This window comes from Vulpes vulpes, chromosome 8 (genome assembly GCF_048418805.1).
Source record: "Vulpes vulpes isolate BD-2025 chromosome 8, VulVul3, whole genome shotgun sequence".
Classification (NCBI taxonomy): domain Eukaryota; kingdom Metazoa; phylum Chordata; class Mammalia; order Carnivora; family Canidae; genus Vulpes; species Vulpes vulpes.
Window position 1 is genome coordinate 18,429,013 of NC_132787.1, and position 23,896 is coordinate 18,452,908.

At 36.5% G+C, this 23,896-nt stretch overlaps 1 long non-coding RNA gene across 2 annotated transcripts; it reads right to left on the reverse strand.

Moving 5' to 3' along the window:
- Nucleotides 1-10,556: 10,556 nt before the first annotated feature.
- LOC112917182 (uncharacterized) lies at nucleotides 10,557-23,847 on the reverse strand. Of its 2 annotated transcripts, XR_003234434.2 has the most exons (5): nucleotides 23,733-23,847; nucleotides 21,627-21,793; nucleotides 18,526-18,658; nucleotides 17,302-17,353; nucleotides 13,000-13,102 (listed from the first exon to the last, which is right to left on the reverse strand). It is a non-coding gene; the product is annotated as an uncharacterized lncRNA (long non-coding RNA). The 2 variants fall into 2 exon arrangements; XR_012002916.1 differs by lacking the exon at nucleotides 18,526-18,658 and having other exon boundaries at nucleotides 10,557-13,102.
- Nucleotides 23,848-23,896: the final 49 nt, after the last annotated feature.

Consider the following 23,896-nt stretch of genomic DNA (forward strand, 5'->3'; position numbering starts at 1 on the left):
ATTACAGCATGTACAGGTAAATGACAGCAGATGTCCTACCACTCTCAGGACCACCGTTGTAACAACTTTTGTATTTCTGAATTAAGAAAGGATCATCATTAGTCTGCATTTGGGCAGCCGGAGCGTCTTAGCCATTTGGAGCTTCTATAACAAAAATACTGTAAACTAGGTGGCTTAAACAACAAGCATTTATTTCTCACAGTTCTGGAGGCTTGGAAGTCTAAGATTTGGTGTCTAGTAAGAGTTCACTTCCAGATTCATAGCTGTCTTTTTACTCTGTCCTCACATGGCAAGAAAAGAGTGAGAGTTCTCTGGGTCTCTTTTATAAGGGCATTAGTTCCATTTATGAGGGTTCCAGTGTGACCTAATCACTTCCTAAAGGCCCCACCCCCTAATATCATCACATTTGGGATGAGGATTACAACCTATAAAATTGTGGGGGTGGCAGGGGGCACAAATATTCAGTCCAGAACACTGTCCTATTACTTTTGTTTCTCTGTCCCTTTGCCTTCACCACCATGTCTCTTTTCTCATCCTTATGTTCACAGATTGCCATAGAGTTGCATGTCATTTTCATCCCTTTGATCGTTTAAAATCTGTACCTTTCCATTGTTGCAATCAAATCATGAATTCCATCCTATAAATCTTGATTTTTACATTATTTATAATCATTCCTTTGTCAATATTAACAGTATGGAATTTAATGTCCCCTCCTTGCCCTCTTTTACCTATGTTACTTCACAGCAGAAGTATTTTAATTACTGTGTATATCTCACATTGCAGCTCATTTATGTGGTTCCAAGGAAGAATTTGTCTTGATATCCAGTGGTGCTTACCTGACTCTGAATTTTAAAACTGATATGTCTGTGGGAGAAAGAGGTTTTAAACTTATTTTGGAAGATATAAATCAGAAGCATTCACAAAAAAGTAGTATGGGGGCCCGACTGCCTATCAATGGTAAGTATTTTTAAATATTTATTAAATCAGATACCATATATGTCAAAGTAGAACCTGTGAAACACTGGTTTGTGGGTTCCTGGTAGTCATCCTGTTTTAATACTCAAAACAGGATAATTCCATTTCAAACCATTCTTTAAGGCACAAGACCTTGGTAGTTTAGGTAGACCATTCGTGGTAACAGTTAACTGGTGTATGTGTGTGTGTGTGTGTGTGTGCATGTGCATGCGTGTGTTTTTACTTAAGAAATAATTATAAACATAAAAGTCAGGCAGTTGCTATTTAAAAAAATCCATGGGGAGATTGAGGCTGAAACAAAGGTGGAGCTCGCTGTATTTCCATGTCTCTGTTACTGTCTTGGTTTCATTAAATAACAACATCTAAATCCCCAAAAAGACACCTCCTCCCCAAAAAGAATATTTTGTTAGGACATATACTAACTTCTCTGCATAATTTAGAAACACATGTAATGACTTTTCTATTTATCCAATCTACTTTTAAGTCAGAATTTCATTAATTGTGCTTAAGATTAAAAAGTCAAATGAATCTGTTATTAGGAGATTCTTTTGACGTGTAATTCTAGGAAGAATTCTAATAATCAACAATCAATACAAAGTTCTTTTTGGGGGCATCTGGGTGGCTCAGTCAGTTAAACATCTGCCTTTGGCTCGCTCAGGTCATGATCCCACAGTCCTGGGATCTAGGCCCGCATCAAGGCTCTCTGCTCAGTGAGAGCCTTCTTCTGCCCTTCTCCCCACTCATTCACTCTCACTCAAATAAATAAATAAAATCTTAAAAAAAAAAAACAAAATTCTTTTTGATGTCACTTTGTCTTTTGTAAGAGAAGGGAAATAAATGAGTTCTAGAAAAGTCCTTGATTTGAGCCATAGACTAATGAACTCTATCATCTTATAGGTGTGATTTTTTAATTGTGTATGGAGTGTGCAACTACTGACCCTTAGGTCTCCATTGCTCCTTTTTTTTTTTTAAGATTTATTTATTTATTTTTTAGAGGGAGCTGAGTATTCAGGGCTTGATTCCATGATCCTGAGATCATCACCTGAGGTGAAATCAAGAGTCTGGAGCTTGAATGACAGAGCCACTTAGGCGCCCCTGTGTCCATTGTTCTTATCTTTTCATCTCTACATTTCTACATATACTCATGACCCTTTATTCACATGGTAAAAATATTTAGGCTGCTTCATTTCTTCTCTAAGCATTTCTTACTTTTAGAAGTTGAAAAAAATTAAATTGAATACTAATAAAATATTGCTGTTAAACTTGTGTACAAACAGTCCAAAGGACTAAGAGTTACCACATACACAGATTAAAATGCAGTAAGGCAGTAAACCTTAAGGTACAAAACATGTTGAATAAGTACCTTTGTGGGTTTTTTTCTTATTTCTATGATCTAGGATAGTCTTAATTTTGAAGATTTGCATTTTTTGACATACAAATCCAAAAAGAGGAGGGAATTTATGTTCTATACATATCTGAAGAGAAAGTAGAAATGAAATTTTTTTAAAGATTTTACTTACTTATTCATGACAGACACAGAGAGAGATGTGGAAACACAGGCAGAGGGAGAAGCAGGCTCCCTGCAAGGGAGCCCGATGTGGTACTTGATCTTGGAACCCCGGGATCATGCCCGGAGCCAAAGGCAGACAGACACTCAACCACTGAGCTATGCAGGCGTCCCAGAAATGAATTTTGACGTAAGTATTGAATAAATAAAACCACTGTGTAGAGAATCTTTGTTTTAAATAGATTTCTCGGATGCCTGGGTGGCTCAGGGCATGATCCCGGGATCCCGGAATTGAGTCCCACATCAGGCTCCCTGCATGGAGCCTGCTTCTCTCTCTGCCTTTGTCTTTGTCCACCCCCTCTCTCATGAATAAATAAATAAAATCTTTAAAAAATAAATAAATAGACTTCTGGTGTTAAGAAAATCTCAAGCACTTAACAAATGAGCATATCTTTTAATTCCCAAATTACAGGTTATGAGGAAGCTTAATTTTCTTCATATTTCAGGATATACTTGAATAAGTCTCTTGTTTTTAATTCCCTGGTAGTTCTCTTTCAATCTGAGAATGCAGTAACACATTACCAGAAATTTTGTTTATGTTTTTCCTTTCTATATAAATTGTACTTGGAATACACATAGTATGAAATCTTTTGATATGTCTAGATGTGTTATACTGGGGTAACACCAATAATGCCAAAGAAAGAACAACGTCCAGTAATTTCTTGATAAAGTGTAAAATTTTAAAGATCAATGTATGTTCTGATTTGTCTAAAGATGTATGTAAAGGTTTATATTAATGCTATTGACTTTTGTTCATTTTAAAAGCAATGGAAGAGGATGCCTGGGTGGCTCTGTTGGTTATGCATCTGCCTTCAGCTCAGGTCATGATCCTGGGGTCCTGGGATGGAGCCCCATGTCCAGCTCCTTGCTCAGCAGGGAGTCTGCCACTCCCTCTCCCTCTGCCTCTCCCCCTGTTTGTGCTTGCTCTCTCTCAAAAAGTTTTTAAAGATTTTATTTATTTATTCATGAGAGACACACACACACACACACACAGAGGCAGAGACACAGGCAGAGGGAGAAGCAAGCTCCTCGCAAGGAGCCCGACGTGGGACTCGATCCCGTATGCCAGGATCATGCCCTGGGCCTGAAGGTAGACGCTCAACCACTGGCCACCCAGGCATCCCTCAAATAAATTTGTTTTAAAAAAAAAATCATTAAAAAAAAAAAAGCAATGGAAGAAAAGAGAAGTCTCATCTCTTGCTAAGAATCCTAGTTTTGAACTTACAAAATAAATAAGCAGCTCCATTCTGAGATTTTAGTAGACACCGATAAATCTTTGTAATGTTTTGTTGTTACATTTCTCAGACATAACAGTAGAAAGCGATACTGGAAAACAGCCAACCCCAGACACATGTGGAATTCCAGTTGTTTACCCATTTCTAATGCAAAGGTCTGAGAGAAACACAAATATGCTGCCAGCTGAACGTGGGGAGCCCCGGATGGTCGTGGCCCTGGCTGGTCAGTGCAGCACCAAGGACAACGTTTCTGTGGAGGGGCTCTGATTGCGAAGCAGTGGGTCCTGACAGCAGCGCACTGTAACTAGGTGTGTGCCTAGGCGGTGCAGGGGGTGCTGGAGCTGTTTGACCACCTGCAGTGGGTGGGTGTACTCCTCTCCCCACATCACAAGAAACATTCAGCTCCCACTGATACAGTCCCCACCTTGCAAATGAATGAACATACTAGGATGATGACGCTTTGCGCTTCTCTAATATGTTTGCCTTACAGTTTTTCATTTTAAAAGGTGCCTCTGGCTTCTAGGGGTAATTTAGTTTCTAAGTAACAATAAGTCCCTCTTTCCCCATCTATAAAATGGACGTAATATCTTCACATTTTTGCGTCAGCTTCTTAACACCTTACCTAGAGCGCAGGAGTGCTCAAATGTGAATTCGTTTCCTTCTTGCTCTACTCTACTGACTACTGATCATCATACCCACTCTCAAAATAAGTATCGTCTTTCAAAGAATTTTAAAGAATGTCCTTTAAAAGAAACATTTTAAAAAATGTTCACTGAATCTTGGTCTCAATGTGATAGGGAGATACCTGAAAACTCCTTCCTCAGGGAAGTCTTAGGTTGATGTTTTTAATTCTGGCCTCCCAGAAGTAGTGATGGCCCATAGTTAAATGCCTCTAAAATAGGCTTTATAATAAAAGTGTCTGCTCAAATAACTTGGTGGGCAGGAATCTTCAAAGAATCAAAAGCTTTTTTTTTTTTTTTTTTTATCATCCCCAACTCCTTTGATATAGAGAAATCACAAGAAGTTCTCCTCAATAAGGTGGTTTTCAGACTTTCATGTGCTCAAAATTACCTGGGGAGTTTGCTATGAAATCTTAGAATCTTAATTCTGAATTTTGACTTGATGAGTTATGTCTGGAATGCTGCATTTTTAAGGCACATGCCAGATTTAATGCATGTAGTTCCTAGACATTTCTTTGAGAAACATTGTATTAGGAAGTAGAGTAACTATAACTTTCAGAATAGGTTTCAGTGACCATTATATATCATATAATGTGTAATATTATGGTTTTAATAATGCATGGAATCATTATCCTGAGGCATCATGAGTCTTGTCAAGAAATACTAAATCATTTTTTGTTTGATGTTATGAAGACAAGAAACTAGATACCTTAATTCTTCTCAAAGGTCAAATTAATAAGAATCCCCCATCTTCTAAGAATTCAAGATAGCAAAGATTCTAATGTAGATTGGAAATGTTAGAGAATATATTTTTAGTAAAAATTGTGACCTCATTAAAAATGGTATCTATTTCCCCCATTCCTTTTTCTTATGACAAGTACTGTCACAGATGGCCTGGTAATAGGAAAAAGTTACCTCTCAAACACAGGAAATAGTGATTTGATACCAGCGAAATCTGTATACACTTCCCTGGCTTCACACAGTTCCCTCCTACGGATGATCTATCCTTGCTGCATCTGGAGAAACCTGTCAAACTAGGTCGGTATGGATAACTCTCCTTCATATCTTGAACCTTTGCCATATGTGTTTTATTTTTCATCTTGCTTAGAAGTGCTGTATGTACTTTTGCAAGTCACTATTTCAAAACTGTCTTAAATACTTTCCCTCAAAGCTGAAGCACCTGCCCATTTTACTTCTATATGTTTTTAATTGACGGAAGTTTAGAGAAGATTTCAAAGAAATATGTTTTTATTATTGTCCTATTTATTCTGAGACCTCACTCTTAGGTGAAGTTTACCCAAATAATTAAAACAGCAGTTTGAACCATCAGGTGTTCACTTTTTTGTACCTTTAGGGTTTAGGAAAATTTTTTTCTTTTCTTTTTTTTTTTTTTTTAAAGATTTTATTTATTTATTCATGAGAGACACACAGAGAGAGGTTCTTTTTTAATGTTTATTTAAACCGAAGCTGATGTGAGCATGTAGTGAGGAATGGTTCATCTTGGTTCTGTCACATAGTAGCCATGTGATCTTGGGCAGGTTATATAACTTCTCTGAGCCTCAGCTTTATCACTTGTAGAAAGGGAATAATAGTAACCCTCTTACCTACATGGCAGGGGTGCACATTCAGTGAGAAGGTAAATGGGGGAGGGAAGTGGAACGAAGGCCTGTGGACAGTCCCCACATTCACACTTGTGCCTTTCCATGGCTTCCTAGAGCTCTGGGACAGTACTCTTGCTTTCTTCCAACTCTCCCAATATTTCTGCATTCTTCAGCTGTTCCCTTGCCAATAGCCTCACTTCTCTACTTAATGTGTTTTCAGTGGATCCATCTTGCAAATTCCAGTCATGGTTCAGCCTACTGTTTGCTTTCTGTACTTTTATAAGTGACTCACTGAAAGCATCTAGAACAGTGTTGCTTAACCTTGGCCATGCATTATAATCCTGTGGGTTGCAAAAAAAGAAAACAAAACTGTAGGCCAGGATGCAATTTGGACCAATTAATCACAGTCTCAGCAGTGGGGACCTGGCATCAGTATTTTTTTCCTTATTTTGCTTATTAAAATTTTTAAATTAAATTGTTTATGTTGAAATAATTATAGATTCACGTGCAGTTGTAGGAAATACATGCCAATGTACTTTTTTTTTTTTTTTTTTTACCCTTTATCCACAAATGGAAACATCTTTCAGGCTATGAACATTGATACAGTCAAGATACAGGACACTTCTATCACCACAAGTGACACTGTTGCTTTTTTATAGCAATATTCATTTCCACTTCCCCACAAGACTTCTGGCCACCAGGAATCTGTTCTCTGTTTCTATAATTTTGTCATTTCAAGAATGTTATATAAATGGAATTACACAGTATGCAACCATTGGGGATTAACTTTTTAAAAATCACTCAGCATACTGCCCTGGAAATTTATTCATATTGTTCCATGTCTCTATAAAATAGCTCATTCCTTTTCACTACTGAGTAGGATTCCATGAGATAGATGTTTAGCCATTCATAAAAGTTTAACCATTCATCTGTTGAACATCTGGGTTGTTTCCAGCTTTTGGATATAACAGATAAAGCTCCAGTGAGCATCTGTGTATAGATTTTGCGTAAATAAAATGGAATAGGAGTTTTCATTTCTGTGAGATAAATGCCCAAGAGTACAATCACTGGGTCATATGATAGGTGCATTACAGGTTAAAATTTTTTTTAATTTTTTTTTTTAAGATTTCATTTATTTACTCATGTGGGACTTGATCCTAGGACCCCAGGATCATGACCTGAGCTGAAGGCAGATGCTCAACCACTGAGCCACCCTGGTGCCCTGAGTTTCAGTTTTATACAAAACTGCCAAATTGTTTTTCTGGAGTCATAGGACTATTGAATATCCCACCAGAGATGTAGGAGTGATCTGGTTTCTCTGCGTCCTCATAAGCATTTGCTCTCATCACTATTTTTTTAAGGCATTTTGATCAATATGCAGTGATATCTTACTGGAATTTTAATTTGTATCTCCTTAATGGCTAATAATAGTGAACACATATTCATGTGCCTATTTGCCATTTTTAAAACCCCTTTCATTAAATGTCTCTTCATAGCTTTTGCCAACTTTCTAACTGGATTGTTATTCATATTGTGGAGTTTAAGAATTCTTTATATATACTAGAAACTACTGCTTTGTCAGATATGTCGTTAGCAAATATTTTCTTCCAGCCTGTAGCTTGTCTCTGTCTGCAGATCCTGTTACAAGGTCTTTCACAAAGCAAAGATTTTAATTTTAGTGAATCCCAATTTCTCCATTTTCCTTTTATGGATTTTGCTTCAGGTGTCAAGTTCAAGAACTCTTTGCCTAACCTTAGATGCTGAAAAAAAATTTTCCCATTTCTCTAAAATTTTAAGGGGCACTTGGGTGGCTCAGTGGTTGAGTGTCTGCCTTTGGTTGCCATCCCGGGGTTCCGGGATGGAGTCTAGCATTGGGCTCCCTGCAGGGAGCCTGCTTCTCCCTCTGCCTTTGTCTCTGTCTCTCTGTCTGTATCTCTCATGAATAAATAAATCTTTAAAAATAAAATAACATTTTTATGTTTTACATTTAAATTTGTGATCCACTTTTAATTTTTGTATAAGGCTTAAGGTTTCAAGGTTCTTTTTCCTCCCCCAGGATGTCCAATTGTGCCAGCAAAAGCTGTTGAAAAGGTGGTCTTTCCTCCATTGAATTGCTTTTGTGCCTGATTTTGTGAAAAATCAGCTGAGCATATTTGATGGGTCTCTTTCTGGGATCTCTACTTTGTCAGTCTAGGTCTTTCCTCCTTCTCCAGTACCACACTGTCCTAATTACTGTAGCTAGATAATAGGGTTTATATTAAAAACTGATTCCTCTCAACTTATTCTTTTTCAAGATTGTTTTAACAGTTCTAAGCTGTGTACCTTTTCATGTAAATTTAAAAATAATACGTTTGCAACATTCCCTGTGATTTTGACAGGAATTACATTAAACCTATAGGTCGCTTGAGGGAGAGCTGACATCTTCACTATGTTGAGTCTTTCAATTCATGAACACAATGTATTTTTCTCACTTATTTAGGTCTTTATTTCTTTCACCAGAATATTGCAATTTTTAGTGCACAGATCCTGTATATGTTTTGCTAAGTATATACACGTCTAAGCATTGCATTTTCTTCAGTGATTATCAATAGTATTGTGTTTAATTTTAAATTCTACACGAAATGTGATTGGCTTCTGTATGTTGGTCTTGTCCTGGATCTTGCTGAATCTAGAGGAATATTTTATAAACTTCCCCTGGAAATTTCAATGTGTAGCCAAAGTTGAGAACCACCATTCTAGAAAAAGATCATTGATGAGGTGTGGGTGCCCTTAAAAATTTGTGGTCTCCAATTTCAGTACCATTCTGCAATCTTTGTGTGTATGTTTCTTCTTTCCACAAGAGTCATTACAAACATTCTCTTTTTTCAGCCCTTCTGAACTTACCCTTATCCTTTATCTTGTCCTCCCCCTGCCCCTTTCCTGGTCTCCAGGGATTTTGCTTTCCACTTAGCACCACGTGATGTCAACAGCAACATGACATTTTCTGCTCCTCTTCACCCTAAGTATTTAGTTAGTTTACCTAGTCTGTACCCATTCATTTCTTTTTCAGTAGTCAGAGTGAGAAATATCCTTTTTCCCATTAGAAACAATAAAATTTCTACCTATGATTTTCATCCTTAACACCTCATCATGGGCATTATGTGGCCATTTGGCCTATTTATTTCTTGTCTTTTCATACTGCTCTACATGTACTTAAATAATTGTAATATACCTATTATAAGTTTTATCCTGATTTTTCACTTAGTATCAGCATTGCTTCATATTATTAAAATTTCTTTTAAAATGTAATTTTAATTTACACAGTAGCTTTTCCACAATTCTTATAAATAGGTTCTTTTTTTAAATTTAAATAATGCTGGATTGACTATCCTTACATATATGTTTTTCCAGGTCTAGGTTTGTCTTAAGATAAATTTCTCAGAAGTAGAATTGTTAGATTTAGGACACAACCGTTTTCAAGATTCCTGACATACTTCTAAATTAAAAACACAGCTGGGTAGAGTGTAAGTCGATATATCCTTTTTTTTTTTTTTTGGTTCAAAAATGAGGCAATTTGGCAATATCTGTTAATCTTTAAAGTGTATACGTCCTGCCCCAGCAATTCTATCTCCCACAAATACTGGCACTAATGCACAGACTGATGACCTAGGATGTTTGATATAGCTTTTAAGGAAAAACAAAATTAAATAGTCTAAATGTTTGCCAAGGGAATTTAACAAATTGTAGTACGTTCATTATCTTAATACTGTGTGCTATTAAGAAAATGCCATGGGAGGTCTAAATGTAATGATATAAATGATATGACCATAATCTAGTAAATGAAGAAAACCAGAATAAGAAAAATGGCTGATTAAAAAAAAAATGTTGGTAGAGGGAAAATATTTTAGCTCAAAGAAATTTGTCAGGAAATGATATGATATAGCAAGGATTATCTGTGAAGGTAGCATAACAAGATTTGTAATCAGAATGTAAAGAGGAGAGTAGGAGAGAAATAAGTTACAGAGTTTTATGTGATTTTATTGAGACAGCAGTAAAAAATAAAGAACAAATCATTGAAATAAATGATCTAAGACAGCAAATATATTGGAACATTTAAGTGTGTAAAAATCTGGATAAAATGGAAGTCAAACAGCATGGGAAAACAAACACAGGAGCACTTGCATCCTGTGTGTGTGTGTATGTATGTGTAAGTGCAGGGTATATACACAAAGCTAAACACATAAACCTACAATATTTATATATATACAAATTTTGGTGATAAAAAATGTGAATGTGGAAATATATATCATACTTTATAATATCCCTGCAAAGATAGAGTTAGATATAAAAATACTAGCTGTGAAAATGCTCTAAAAGTTTAAATTGCCACAAATGTATTTTTTTCTTCATTCCTCATGTCACATAGTTCAGGAGAAAAGATGATTATACTCTTCTGAACTGTCATCTCAAATTCAACAAGGTGATAACCTAAAGGCACATGGACAAAAAGGCAGATGCATTTTATTTATTTTTTATTTTTTTAAAGATTTTATTTATTTTTTCATGAGAAACAGAGACAGAGAGGTAGAGACACAGGCAGAGGGAGAAGCAGGCTCCAGGCAGGAAGCCCGATGTGGGACTCGATCTCAGGTCTCCAGGATCATTCCCTGGGCTGAAGGCGGCAAAAAACCACTGAGCTACCCAGGCTGTGCAGGCAGATACATTTTAAAAATGATCAGCAGATGAGAAACCACCCCTATGCAGGGCTTATGTTTCTATGTTTCTACTGTCCTAGGAAGATATGGTAATACTGGTACAAAGTGGTTACAAGTGAATTGAGATGATCCCTTGTGAGTAATTAATAGATAGTATCTTCTGAAAGCTTTACTTATTAAATTACAGGGTTAAAACAGGTACTATTCAGGTCAAAATAGTTATTTTTAGAGCCATCACTGAATGGAAACAATATAGATAATATCATTCCAATGGACTAAATGATATTTGCCCCCCCCCCCCCTTTTTTTTTGGTTTTAGGAGAGTTTGAATCTCTAATCTGTTTTCCAGAGAGAGACGATAAAATACATTTACATTCCAAATGTATGACTGCTGGATGGGGAATAACTGAACCATATCGTGAGTACATTCACTACCTCTTCCAAGATTAGAATCCAAACAAGTATTTGTGAAATCTGAGTATACTGTTTGCTCCTTTTCCATTTTTCTGTTTTTAATGGGAGTAAGTGTAGAAAAAGTCTTTTCCACGATGGATCTAAAGGTGTGACTACTTTGGTTTTAGGACATCATATTCATTAATACTAGTTAATTGATACTAGTTCACAGAGACTTGTAAAAACTTGTGCTGGAGAATATCTAGTGATTCTTTTTACCTAACAAATATTTGTATGTCTCACTTATATATAATTCCTCCGCAGTTGCACTGTGTGAATACACACACTTGGTTTCACAACAGTATGGTACTGCTACTATAAAAATCTCTTCTTAAAGATAGGAGCCTATTTTCACAGATGTGAGGCATTTTTCTGAAATGATAGGATGGTGTAAATGGTAAAGATTATGTGAAAATAGTCTATAGACTCATGACTCTGGTCTCATTTCCGCCATATTCTATAACTGAATTAACACATTACAAATAACCAATAAATAAACAGCAAGTCAGAATGCAACTTCAGTTGTCACCTCTAGTGTCAACACCAATGTGAAGTCAAGTCAAAAGAATAAGTACACTATGAAACAAATGGAATATAGACTTAACATGTAAAAAATGAAATGCATTGTTTGTTTTATCAACAACTGACTTGAGTGTAAACTTCCTTTTCCCTTCTATATAGTGATGTCCTTTTTCTATCTTCTTAGGACTGTACAAAAGAACCTACATAAAATGTCATTTGTTGTTCCAGTTGTAGAAGCCACCATGGAGTAATACTAGTATTTTACAAACCACCTAACAATATCACTATAGTGCCAAGAGGAGAGAATGGTTGGGATTTGACCCTCAGAATCTATTTTTGTTCTATCTTTTAAAAGCATTTCCCTAGGTTATGTTTTATTCTTTTTCTACTAGAAGACAGATTTTCTAAAACTTTTTCTACTAGAAGACAGATTTTCTAAAACATTGATGGTATCACTACCACTGATCAGCAGTACATCTTGTCGAAGCTACTGGGGACTGGATATTAAAAACACCAACATCTGTGGAGGGGCTGCAGGCTCATCCTCATGCATGGTAATTCAAGGATGCATTGATTAGTGTGGTTTTCTTCTCAGTGTGTCTATGAATGGGTGTTTGCTGGCCATAAAGAGGTATAAATATATGGTAGTTTCAAAATGAAATGAAAAGCGAGAAGAATAAGTACATTGCTAAACTGATGTACTGTCATTGCTAATTTGATACTTGAAGTGAACGCAGTTCTCAAAAGGAATTGCTCATTCATTTGCTTGGTTGACTATGTGAAATTGATGATATTCAACTGTTTTTGACCTATAAAAATAATTTATTATGGCTCAGATTCACAGCTGAATCAGGCAGCTCAAAGAATCTACTTCCAGTGGCATTGAAAATATATTTTCATGTAACTCAAAACCACCATTTAGTCATTTATATTTAGTAGATGCTTGAAACTTTTTGCAAGGCACAGTCTGTTGCCAGCATTAAATGACTTTGTGTTAAATGTACCTTTTAGCCACTCTTTGAAAATATAGATTTTGATCTTATTCAGAGATCTGTAACATCCGCCAACTGCCTACTTCCCTCGCTGTCGTGAGCAGAAATCAAAGATGAGGGAACGTCTTCCACACTGTCTGACCAGCTCTGCAGTGGAGGTTAGTATCAACCATGAATCATGAAACCAGGAGAACTTCTCTTTTTGCTGGTTGCAGGGAGATTCAGGAGGACCGCGGCAGTGTGCCCATGATGGACAGTACAAGCTCATCGGTATCGTGAGCTGGGGCAGCAGTAACTGCCATCCTGCTGCACCAATAGTCTTTGCCAGAATTTCTGCCTACAGGGGCTGGATCACATCTGTCACGGGAGGAGAAGCATGATCACTGAAAGAGTAGCATGGTGGAATTGTGTTTATACATGGGAAAGGAAATCCTTAACAGTATACCTGAAAAATAGGTCTCTTTTCAGGGCTAAAAAAGATTCAGTGTCACTTCCTCTGACCCTTGTCATTGAGGAGCTTGGTTTGGGTGGGTACATACATTTAAAATTAAACACTGAACACAGACAGTGAATGTTGATTCATACCTCCTGGGAATTTATAATCTGGGAATCATTAAATTCATATTTAGTGTAACCATGTATATGCCATTATTCAAATACCATCATATACACTGTTACTATTTTTTCTAGTTTGGTAAACATTAGAAGATATGAAGTGAAATGTTATTCTTAATCTCACACGGAATAGTGCCCTGAGTACACAGTCATATAGGGAAGATCCCTCTAAGTTTCAGAGCTTCAATGAACAATGGACATTTAAGAAATGATTTCTCAGACTTATTACTTGATTTCTAAATTTTTAGATGAAATTTTAGGGTATCTCAATTGTTTACAAAACAGTTAATTCATCTGAACCTCAGTTAACCAATATGCTCATCTTTCTAAGCTGTAGCCAAGAAGGGAGAAGGAACTAAGAGAGGCCCCCAACCCAGAAGATTAAATGCCAAAGTCCACCACAGAAATATATAATAGGGAATGAGTGACAGCCTATAGAAACTACTTTTTCCTTATTTTATGCATTTCCCCCCAAATTAAGCATTTGGTTTCCAAGAGTACAGCATTCAGAGAGAGAGTATAGTTCAACTTTAGGTCAGCACCTCTATTACCTAATGAAAGAGCAATATAAGGAAGTAGGAAATATATATATTCTTTCTCTTTCCCTTTCTGTCATTCCTTTGTCCTCACCTCATACACTCTCTTTCCATCTCTGCTCTTTCTTGCCAATGCTACAAAGAGAAAGCATTATAAATGTCCTAGTATTTAGTAAAAACTCCTTCCATGAGTACTGGTCTAAACTGTCTGCGTTGATTAAAATTATGCTTTTTGCCAGGGCCTCTGAATAAAATAGAATATGACCTGTGCAATAGGGATTCTCTAATTCTCCTGTTAATCCATTTTGTACTATTTTTACTTCGTCTCCTGTTGAATTTTTCTCATCTTTTTTTATCAGGTGACATTAAAGGGGATTAAAAATGGGCTGTAGTGAAGTGTCAGGCCTGGCTAAAGCCTTTTTGCTTCATGGTGTGATTTGCTGGTGCTTAATTCTGGTGCTGCCACAACCCCCACTGTGACCTCCTAGGATGGTAACCAGGTGGTGATATTCCAGGGCCCTGTCAGGAAGGGGTGCAGGCTTAGCATTCCACATACCACCAAGAGAAGCTGCCTGATTTTCCTACAGGTGTCAGAAACTATTTAGTGCTGTTTTCAGCTTCAGTTGGCAGTCATTTTTAAATTCTTCTATATTTAATCTTTTATCTATGGAATAGGATTGTTAGACTGTTTTACTTGCCCCACCTCTACAATTCATTGGAGGAGGGGCATTCATAGTCTTACTCTGACCTTTTCAAGGGCTCTCCTGTTTGCATTGCAAGGTCAAGCCGTGCATGTACCAGGTTGCGGTCAACTGTGTAAACTGATATATTAGGTAAGGGTGACACAGCCAAATTTAAAGGAATGAGAGACCTAATCACCTAAGTCTTCATGTATGTATAAAAAAATATCCTTTTTTGGGACCCCTTGGTGGCTCAGTGGTTGAGCATCGATCCTGGGGTCCTGGAATTCAGTCCCCATGTCAGGCTCCCTTCGGGGAGCCTGCTTCTCCCTCTGCTTGTGTCTCTGCCTCTCTCTGTGCATCTCTCATGAATAAATATTTAAAAAATAATAATAACTAAAATAAAAAATATCCTTTTTGAGCACCTATGTGGCAAATGGAGGGAACCAGAAGGAAGTTGTTTCCTTCATCTTTAGAATCTCATGGTGGTGGAGAAGAGTGATACACAAATTATTCAACAAGCTGTAGAAGGTGGCAGCCTAGGAGACAACAGCCAGCACTTCCAGAACAGGTGAAGGTTTTACAGAAGATTTGAGCTCAATTAGTTGATTTTTGTTTTGTTTTAGAGTGTTCTACACCAATCTCCTATGTTAAAGAGATTTTCTATTGATCTGTTTTCCTATCAACAACTCCACATACTCTGAATTTCTCCTGTCATGTAGATTATTGGAAAATGTGCTCATTCTTCAGCCATAAATTGGATTCCTTCATTTCCTCTAACCCCCCACCACCTTGTTTCTTTCATATGATTTTTTTAAAAGATTTTATTTATTTGAGATAGCATGCATGAGCGAGCATGAGTGGGAGGAGGGGGCAGAGGGAGAGGGAGAAGCAGACTCCCCGCTGAGCAGGCCGCCCAAGGTGCAGCCTGGTCCCAGGGCACTGGGATCATGACCTGAACCCAAGGTAGCAGCTCTGCCAACTGAGCCCCCCAGGTGTTCCTCATATGATTTTCCATAATATAGTTCCAGCATGTCATGCATGTTCTTTGTCAATTCAAGAAAGTGTCAACAATTTAAGTCTAACAAGTATCTAATTCTCACCACTTTTTAAAAAAGATTTTATTTATTTATTCATGAAAGACACACACAGAGAGAGGCAGAGACACAGGCAGAGAGAGAAGCAGGCTCCATGCAGGGAGCCCGACGTGGGACTCGATCTGGGATCACAACCTCAGCCAAAGGCAGATGTTCAACCACTGAGCCACTCAGGCATCCCTAATTCTCACCAAAAATTAACAGCATTTGGCACTTATCCTGATTTCATCTTGGTCTCAACTGATAATCAGTAGATTATCACTCTCAATTTTCTATTCCCGATAGATATTTATAAAGAGTAATCAAATTGTCAAATAATGGCAACACAAAAGAACTGCTGGTACCAAGATATCTAAAAAACTCTTAAAAGGAGGCAGAATAAAGTGGGAGAACTGTAACAGGTAATGAAGCTATAGTAATTAAGACAATGATTACAGTATTGCTGCAGAGATGAACTGACCAATGGAACAGAATACAAAAGCAAGAAGCAATGCCATTTTCCATTTTTTAAGTTGGCAAACAATTGCAACAGTGTGACAATATAAACATGATGAGAATGTGGAGTGGGGTGTAACTCTTCTCACTGCTAGTGCTGCTGGGGAATAATCAGGTACTCCAGCCTTAGAAGACTTAGATAGTAGCAGAAAAATTTAAGATGCCAGTGTCCTCTGAGTCTGCAGTTCTACCTCTAGGTATATGCCCTAGGGCATTGTCTTCATAGCTGCAATTAAATGTAAAATGTGGAGTGTGGGAAATGATATTTTTTAAAGCTCCTGGCATGATTCTAATTTGCAGTCAGGTTTGAGAGCAGTGTCTTAGAGAAAATGAGGCGACCATGACCACTGAACATGTACAAGAATGTTTATAGAGATGTTAATATCAGCAAAAGCTGGAATTCCACATGTCCCCCATAGAAGCATGGATAATCAAAATGTAGTATACTCACATAGCAGTAAAAAGTAGAAAACAGGGGGATCCCTGGATGGCTCAGCAGTTTAGTGCCTGCCTTCAGCCCGGGGTGTGGTCCTGGGGTCCCGGGATCGAGTCCCACATCAGGCTCCCAGGATGGAGCCTGCTTCTCTCTTTGCCTGTGTCTCTGCGTCTCTCTCTCTCTCTCTCTCTCTCTCTCTCTGTGTCTCTCATGAATAAATAAATAAAATCTTCTAAAAAAAGTAGAAAACAGTCCATAGGCTCTTTAGGTGAATCTTAGAAGCAATGATGAGCTTTAAAAAATTTCAGAGGATTAGGTACCATTATAAAGCTCAGAAACAAGCAAACTTAAACATTATTTTGCTTAGGCCTTACATCATATATGATTCAAAAATGCAAGAGATGTAGCCCAACCTTTAAAGTAGTGGGGAGGCTGTGGGATATTGTTGGAGGAACCACACACAAGTCATTTCAATGCTATTAATAATTTTCTAGTTAAGTTGGGTGATGGCTTCACAGATATGTATTATTTTGCTTCATAATTTACTTATGCTTCTGTGTACATGAAATACACCGTATAAATATATTGAGAGGCCTTTTAAAAATTTTATTACTTTACTGAATATCCTTCCAGTGCTTTTATGCAAAAAAATACAAACATAAATGTGTATTCTTATTTTCCCCCCTTATACAAAAATACCATGTAAATTGTTCTAAATCTTACTTTCCCACTTGATCATATATGCTGGAGATCTTCCCATATCACTGTACTTTTTCTGAAAAAAAATTTATTGGATGATAATTAACACACAGTGTTGTTAGTTTCAGATGTACAATATAATTATTCAACAATATTATACATTATTCAGTGTACTCTGAATCTCTTTTATCTCAGCCCCCACTTCCCCCTCACCCCACTTAAAGGCCTTTTTAATTACACTAGCTCCTCAGAGTAACTTTTCTTTCTGTCCAGGTAATTAGAATGTTCCACACATATCTAGAACATTAAACCCTCGAATTTTTTTGTGGTTCCCTTTGCCTAGAAAGCACAAATTGTCCTTGTGACTTGCATTTGCTGTTGCTGATGTCATTTGTAACCATCAGCCTATATGTTAATTTCTGCTTAGTAATTTAACACTGGCAGTAACCAGTTACACTCTCTACTGTCCATAATCTTCTAGGGAAAAAGGGCTTAAAATGTGCCTGAATATCTTCTAGATGCCAGACACTACCCAATATTTCCATTTAGTTCCTTTAATCATTAAAGCTAATCCTTATAAAAATGTTTTGAATGTAATATGAATAACCCCTGGGCATAGAGATTAAAAATTTTGGTTCTGAAGCCAGACTTCTTGGGTTCAAATCTCAGCTCCATCATTAATTAGCATTGTTATACTTCCAATTCTTCATCTATAATGTAGAGGTAATAAAAGATACTTATTCATAGAGATATCCTATAGTTAAAGAAGTTCATAAATTTAGAACACTTAAAAAAGACTGGCTGGCTCCTAATACACTCTGAATTCATGTGACTATTATTTTGTTCATTTTCCTAAAATAAAGCTTTTAAAGAGGATTCCCCACCCCATGAATCCATTAATAATATTTTTTATAAGAATTGCTATTTGAGAACATAAGTACTTGTATATCTTTCCAATTCTTCTTTATGTTGTCACTTCTTTTTCATTTATTCTCTTCCTAATTCCCAGAAGGATTTAATTGGGGAATGACAATCTCATTGTCAAGATATTAAGGTCACCTTAATATCTTCCTATGCCAACTACTTTACAAATATTAATTTAATTCTAACCACAATTGTCTAAGAAAGGCATAATCTTTTCCATTTTACCAATGAAGAGATTGAAGCAAGAGATGCCAAGTGTCTTGGTTCATATTAAACAGCTGGTTTCAGAGCAGAATTAGCCCATAGGTTTTTCTGATTACAGACCTTAATCACCACACCATGCTGACAAGTGTTTTCAGAAGATAATAGTAGTGCAAATGTGGAGTTTGAACTAAGGAAATGAGACTGGAAGCAGGAAATATTGGAATTGGGCCAACTTCAAGCACACACTTGAACACTGAAAATAAAATGAACAGAAATAAAAATAAGGTTTACATGTAATAAGGGAGGTTCTATTTTCAGAAAGGTTAAAAGTAGTATAAATTTCTTTGAATCTATTTTGAATTACTTGCCAGCTTCTGGTTAAAAAGCCTTTAGTACAGTAGCTTGAAGGAATTTGGATTTTATTCTCTTACCTATATGAAGTCAGGCAGCTCTACAGTTATGAGAGCCTGGGCTTTTTTTTTTTTGGCTTCCTCCTCCACCATCTCAAGTCATAAAATTGCTGCTGGGCTCAAGCATCACACCCACATTCCAAGCAGGGAAAAGAGACGAAAAGGGTTTCATAAAAGCCCTACTCAATGAGTTTTACTTATATATCTGGCCATCCCCCCATGCCAAGTCTGGGAATGTAGTTCTTCATTTGGGTTATTGTCCCGGATTCTGGTACTAAAGGAGAGAAGAGTATTTAGGCAAACAGAAGTCTCTCCTACTCCCTAATTATTATACATTGCTTTTAATTTCTCTTTGTCACTTTTTAAAGAAATAAATGTAGAAGAAACAGTGCTAATGAAAAAAAAAAACATATACTGTGGTTGCAGGGATCTGAGTGGCTTTATGCTTGTCATCAGGAATATTTAAAGCAAACTTTGCCATGGGGATCTTTCTCCTGGACTTAAGTATGCTTGTGACAGAACAGCTGTATTTTCTCAAAGGATGATCCAGGAGAGCAAGGAGGAAGCCACACTGACCATTATGGCCTTGCTAGCACAACTAAACTTTACCACAATTAAGACTTTCAATTTCTCCCTGACAAATCTTATAGTCGAACCGAATCAAGCCTACTTGTTCTGTATTTGGACAAAAAGAAAAATAGGGGAATAGTACTAATCTATTAGTACTATTAGTACTAGTACCCTGCAGGCCTCATATTTTTCTACCTTTTGCCTCTGAATCAAAGACTGTATTGGATTCCTATGTGTTCCTTCAACATAGATCCAGCTTCTGATAGACATGATAATGGCTTCTCCTAACTCCAGGCTCAGCGATCCCCATCACTACTATTATGGGAGTGCCAAGGTGGACTCAATATGTTATGGAACATTACCCTTACAGGATGGAAGGGATATCAAAGCAGCAGCCCCAATCTGTGTAAAGACTTAGATCTTTACTGAGGTTCCCCCAAACCTAACTACTTTCCATTAGAGGAAAACCAACTTCTGACCAAGTTTATTTCTTCAGAGCCTAGTTCAGGAGAAAGCGTGTGTAGGCCAAGGGGGAATGCTGGGGTGTTCCACTGGCTTCTTTCCTTCTGAGACCCAGACAGAGAGGAGGGGACCTTACTACTTTGGCTCAACTATCCTCCACTTAGAAAAACAAGTGTAAGAAAAAAAAAAAGAAAATAAAAACAAATGTAATAAATAAAAGTATTTGTCAAGTTAGGTCCTTTTGAACAGTAATAGTAAGGTATATATTCATAATTTTTAGTCAAAGCATCTGAATCCTGGCCCTATATTATTTATATATTTAATTGTTTATGTATTTTTACATGATATAAAAATCACCTGTAGGGATATAGCTCATACATGGGACAGAAATTATTTCATCTTTTTAGCTCAACATCAATGTTAGATAATCATATCAGAAAATGGAAAAATACCTTCTGCTCCATTCATTTGAAAGTTGATTTTTTCCTCTCACAGCATCCTGTTTGTTTTTTTTTATGTAATGATGACAGTCTGCCATCATCATAAAAATTATGCAAACAAAGACACATACAAATGTACTTTTTCCTAGACATTACCTTATAAGGTTCATCTGGTTTTTGAATTTACAAATATTAACATAGGTGAAAATGAGATAGTAATTGCTATATGGATTATCAGCTGTTTGGTCTGGGAGGCTACATTTTGTGTCTTTAGAGGCCAGCACAGTGTTTGAAAGAAGTTTGACTTTCAAAGCTTTTGGATAAGACACAAATGCTATTTGCCTGATCCCTGAAGGCATTTGAGTTTGATAGGCAATAAAGGTGCAGACATTTCTGTTGGTGTCATGTTATTGAAATCAAAATTTGACTACAATATATGAGTTAAATATGCTGCCTCTTTTTAATTAATATACTTCAGTAAAGTAATTATAATGCTATGTCCTACGCACCTATATAAAGAATTTCATCCACTTTTAGCATGAAATTAGTAATATGTTTAAAGGTCTTAAGAAATATAAAAGAGCTACAACTTATTTAAAAATATTGACAGTTCACAAAAATAGCTAATCAAATAGATGAGACAATACATCTATGATGCAAAGATAAAAAATATTAGTGAAAGAATATTTGGAAATGAAAAGTAAAACACCAGATTCAATTGTTGTAACCAATGTGGAGAAAGATAAAAAAAATATATTTCAGCTAGATATTTTTATGTTGAAATTTATGGGAGACTATATAATAAAACATGTTGAATACACATAAAACATTATTAATAACTATTAAAATAGTTTACTAATAACTATTAAGATGATAATGTATTAATAACTATTAAGAAAAAAGGCCAGCCACAGTTATATATTTGTTTTGGGGTTTATTATTTGGTACCTGTCTACGGCAATGTAGTACAAATTCCATGATGGCAAGGTTGTCTACTTTGTCACGAGGTCATATTCTGTATTTACCACACGACTTGTGATATAGAAGGTACTCAGTGAATGTTGGTGACATGAATGGCCATGTCACAGGTTCAATTGAGTAATCTGTGGTCCCTTTGATCCATTATTAGTCATACTGAAATACTGCACAATGCGTTATAGATATTGATGGTAACTCTACTGAAACAGAGACATTAAGTGGCAAATAGTGCCACTGTACACAGACTTTATCCGTTAGCTAATGTACAAAATCTAAACTTGGCACATGGAAAGTGATTTCAGATTTTTAAGTCCCAACTTGACAGATGAAAAAATTATTTAAGATGCAAAGCACGAGGTACCTGAGTGGCTCAGTTGGTTAAGCCACTGTCTCTTGTTTCAGCTCTGGTCATGATTCTCAGGGTTGTGAGATGGAGCCTTATGATGAGCACTGTGCTGGACAAGGAGCCTGCTTGGGATTCTCTCTCCCCCTTCTCTCTGCCCCTCCTCTCCAGCTCATGTGTGCGCTCTTCGTTAAAGAGAGAGAGAGAGAGAGAGAGAGAATGTAAAGCACAATGTTTAATGTAAATACAAAATTTGAGTAAAATGTTCATAATTATAATTGAAGCAAGTAAAAATGAAGGCCTAGTATATAGCATAAAAACAGAATAGTTTTATAAAAGGAACTGTGGTCATAAGGATTAGTAGCTAGTGAGAAGAAGGAGGAGATACAGAGATTCTAACCTGATTGAATCTGAGTTTATTGGTGCCTTTGACTTTCCTAGGCATAGAAGAGAAGAAATATATTTGGGGATAAATGATAAGATCCACTTGGGAATACACTGAATTTGAGATGTTTATGGGGCATTCATACAGCAAAATATATATATTTATTTATATTATATATCTTATATATCATATATATAGTATAAACATTTACCTTAATTTTGCTAACTTGCTAAAACTTTTACTCAATCTATAAAGAAAAAAAAACAGTATGAAAATACCTTTTGAGCATCTGTGCAAAATACAGGTTGTTTAGCACCAGTTTAAATTCCAATTTAAAACCTATCTCCTGGTTCTCTTTTGCAGGTAATATATAATGGAATGAATTTTTTTTTTCCCCTTTGGAAGCAAACTGTTTTCCAGGTATAATAACCTGCCACCAACATAGGACTAAGTATTCAGTCCTCTTTAAAGTTAAGCTAAGTTTCAATCTTCAGGGGAAATTAATTTTGTCTTCATTTGGTAGCTTAGAAGACGGTGAGTTGTTTTTTTAAATAAGCAGGATCAAATTAGTCAGTTTTGCAATACTGGGATATCCAACTTTTATTACCCTGAAAGTAGATTACTTTGGAGACCAGTGATCAGGTGTTAAGTGAACAACAGTCAGCTTCCATCAAAGCAAGAGCCCGTATGATCTTAGACCCACAAAGAAGGAAGGGCTGCTGGTACCTTTGTGGCTAAGGTAAAGAAGCACTTTAGATATTTATTAACTCACCTAGTCCTCATAACAATCGTATGAGATATTATCTTGCCATTTTGCAGGTGAGGAAGTGGGATGAAACAATGTACCTAAGGTCACATGCTAGTAAATGGTTGAATTGGAATTTTCACCCAGGAAATTCTAGCCCTATTGTCTACCCTCTTACCCACTAAAATAAACTTCTTAAATATGTGAAGGGGTACTAACCCTGACATGAAAAGTCTGGAAATGAAATCGAATCAGTGAAAACACTTTATCTGCTTTAATTTTCTGGGATAGTTTCAATCTAGTGAAATTTCATATTTCAAAAAAATGTTCATTCACTAAAATGGTGTGACTTGCTCCTTTGAAGGGGCAGTTTAGTAACATGGTCAAGATTTCTCCGCCTCTCCCAGCTGACTATGGGTAAATCATTTAATTGCTACTTGACTCAATTTCTGTATTTATTGGTAAATAATGGTTTGCCAATAATCTTTAAAAAGAGAGAGAGAAATAAAGAATGTAAAACACAATGTTTAATGCAAATACAAAATTTGAGTAAAATGTTCATAATTATAATTGAAGCAAGTAAAAATGAAGGCCTAGTGTATAGCTTGTGTATATACTTGTATATACTTGTGTATAGCTAGTGTATAAACTTGTAAGGATTAAATAAGATGAGGCAAGTAAAACTATAATACTTAGTGGAAAAACAAACAGTGCTTATTGTATAAACATTACTTACTATGTCTTTGTAATAATTTTTTGGCCAATAAATCAAAATTAAAATCTCAATGACTGGCAAATCTGATTACAGCTGGGCTCACTCTGGAGCAGTTTCCATTTACCCTCTTTCCAAATTCCCCTTTATTACCTTTTATGCTACAAAGTGCTAGGTAAAGATAAAGTATCAATTTTCTTTTTCAACAAATATTTATGTGCACACCAGGTATTGGCGATTATAGGGGTGAGTGAGACGCATGTGAGTTCTCAGGGAGCTTACCATCTGCAAGTCAAGAGTCTCCAAGCAGCGGTCGGAAGGTGACCCGTTCCTTATTGGCCACGTGGTTACACCTATAAAACGTGTCTCACCCAAGGTTCTGTTTGGCCACACCCCCTTTCACCGTAGCCACGCCCCTTGATTCACAAAGCCCTTCGTAGGCAGCG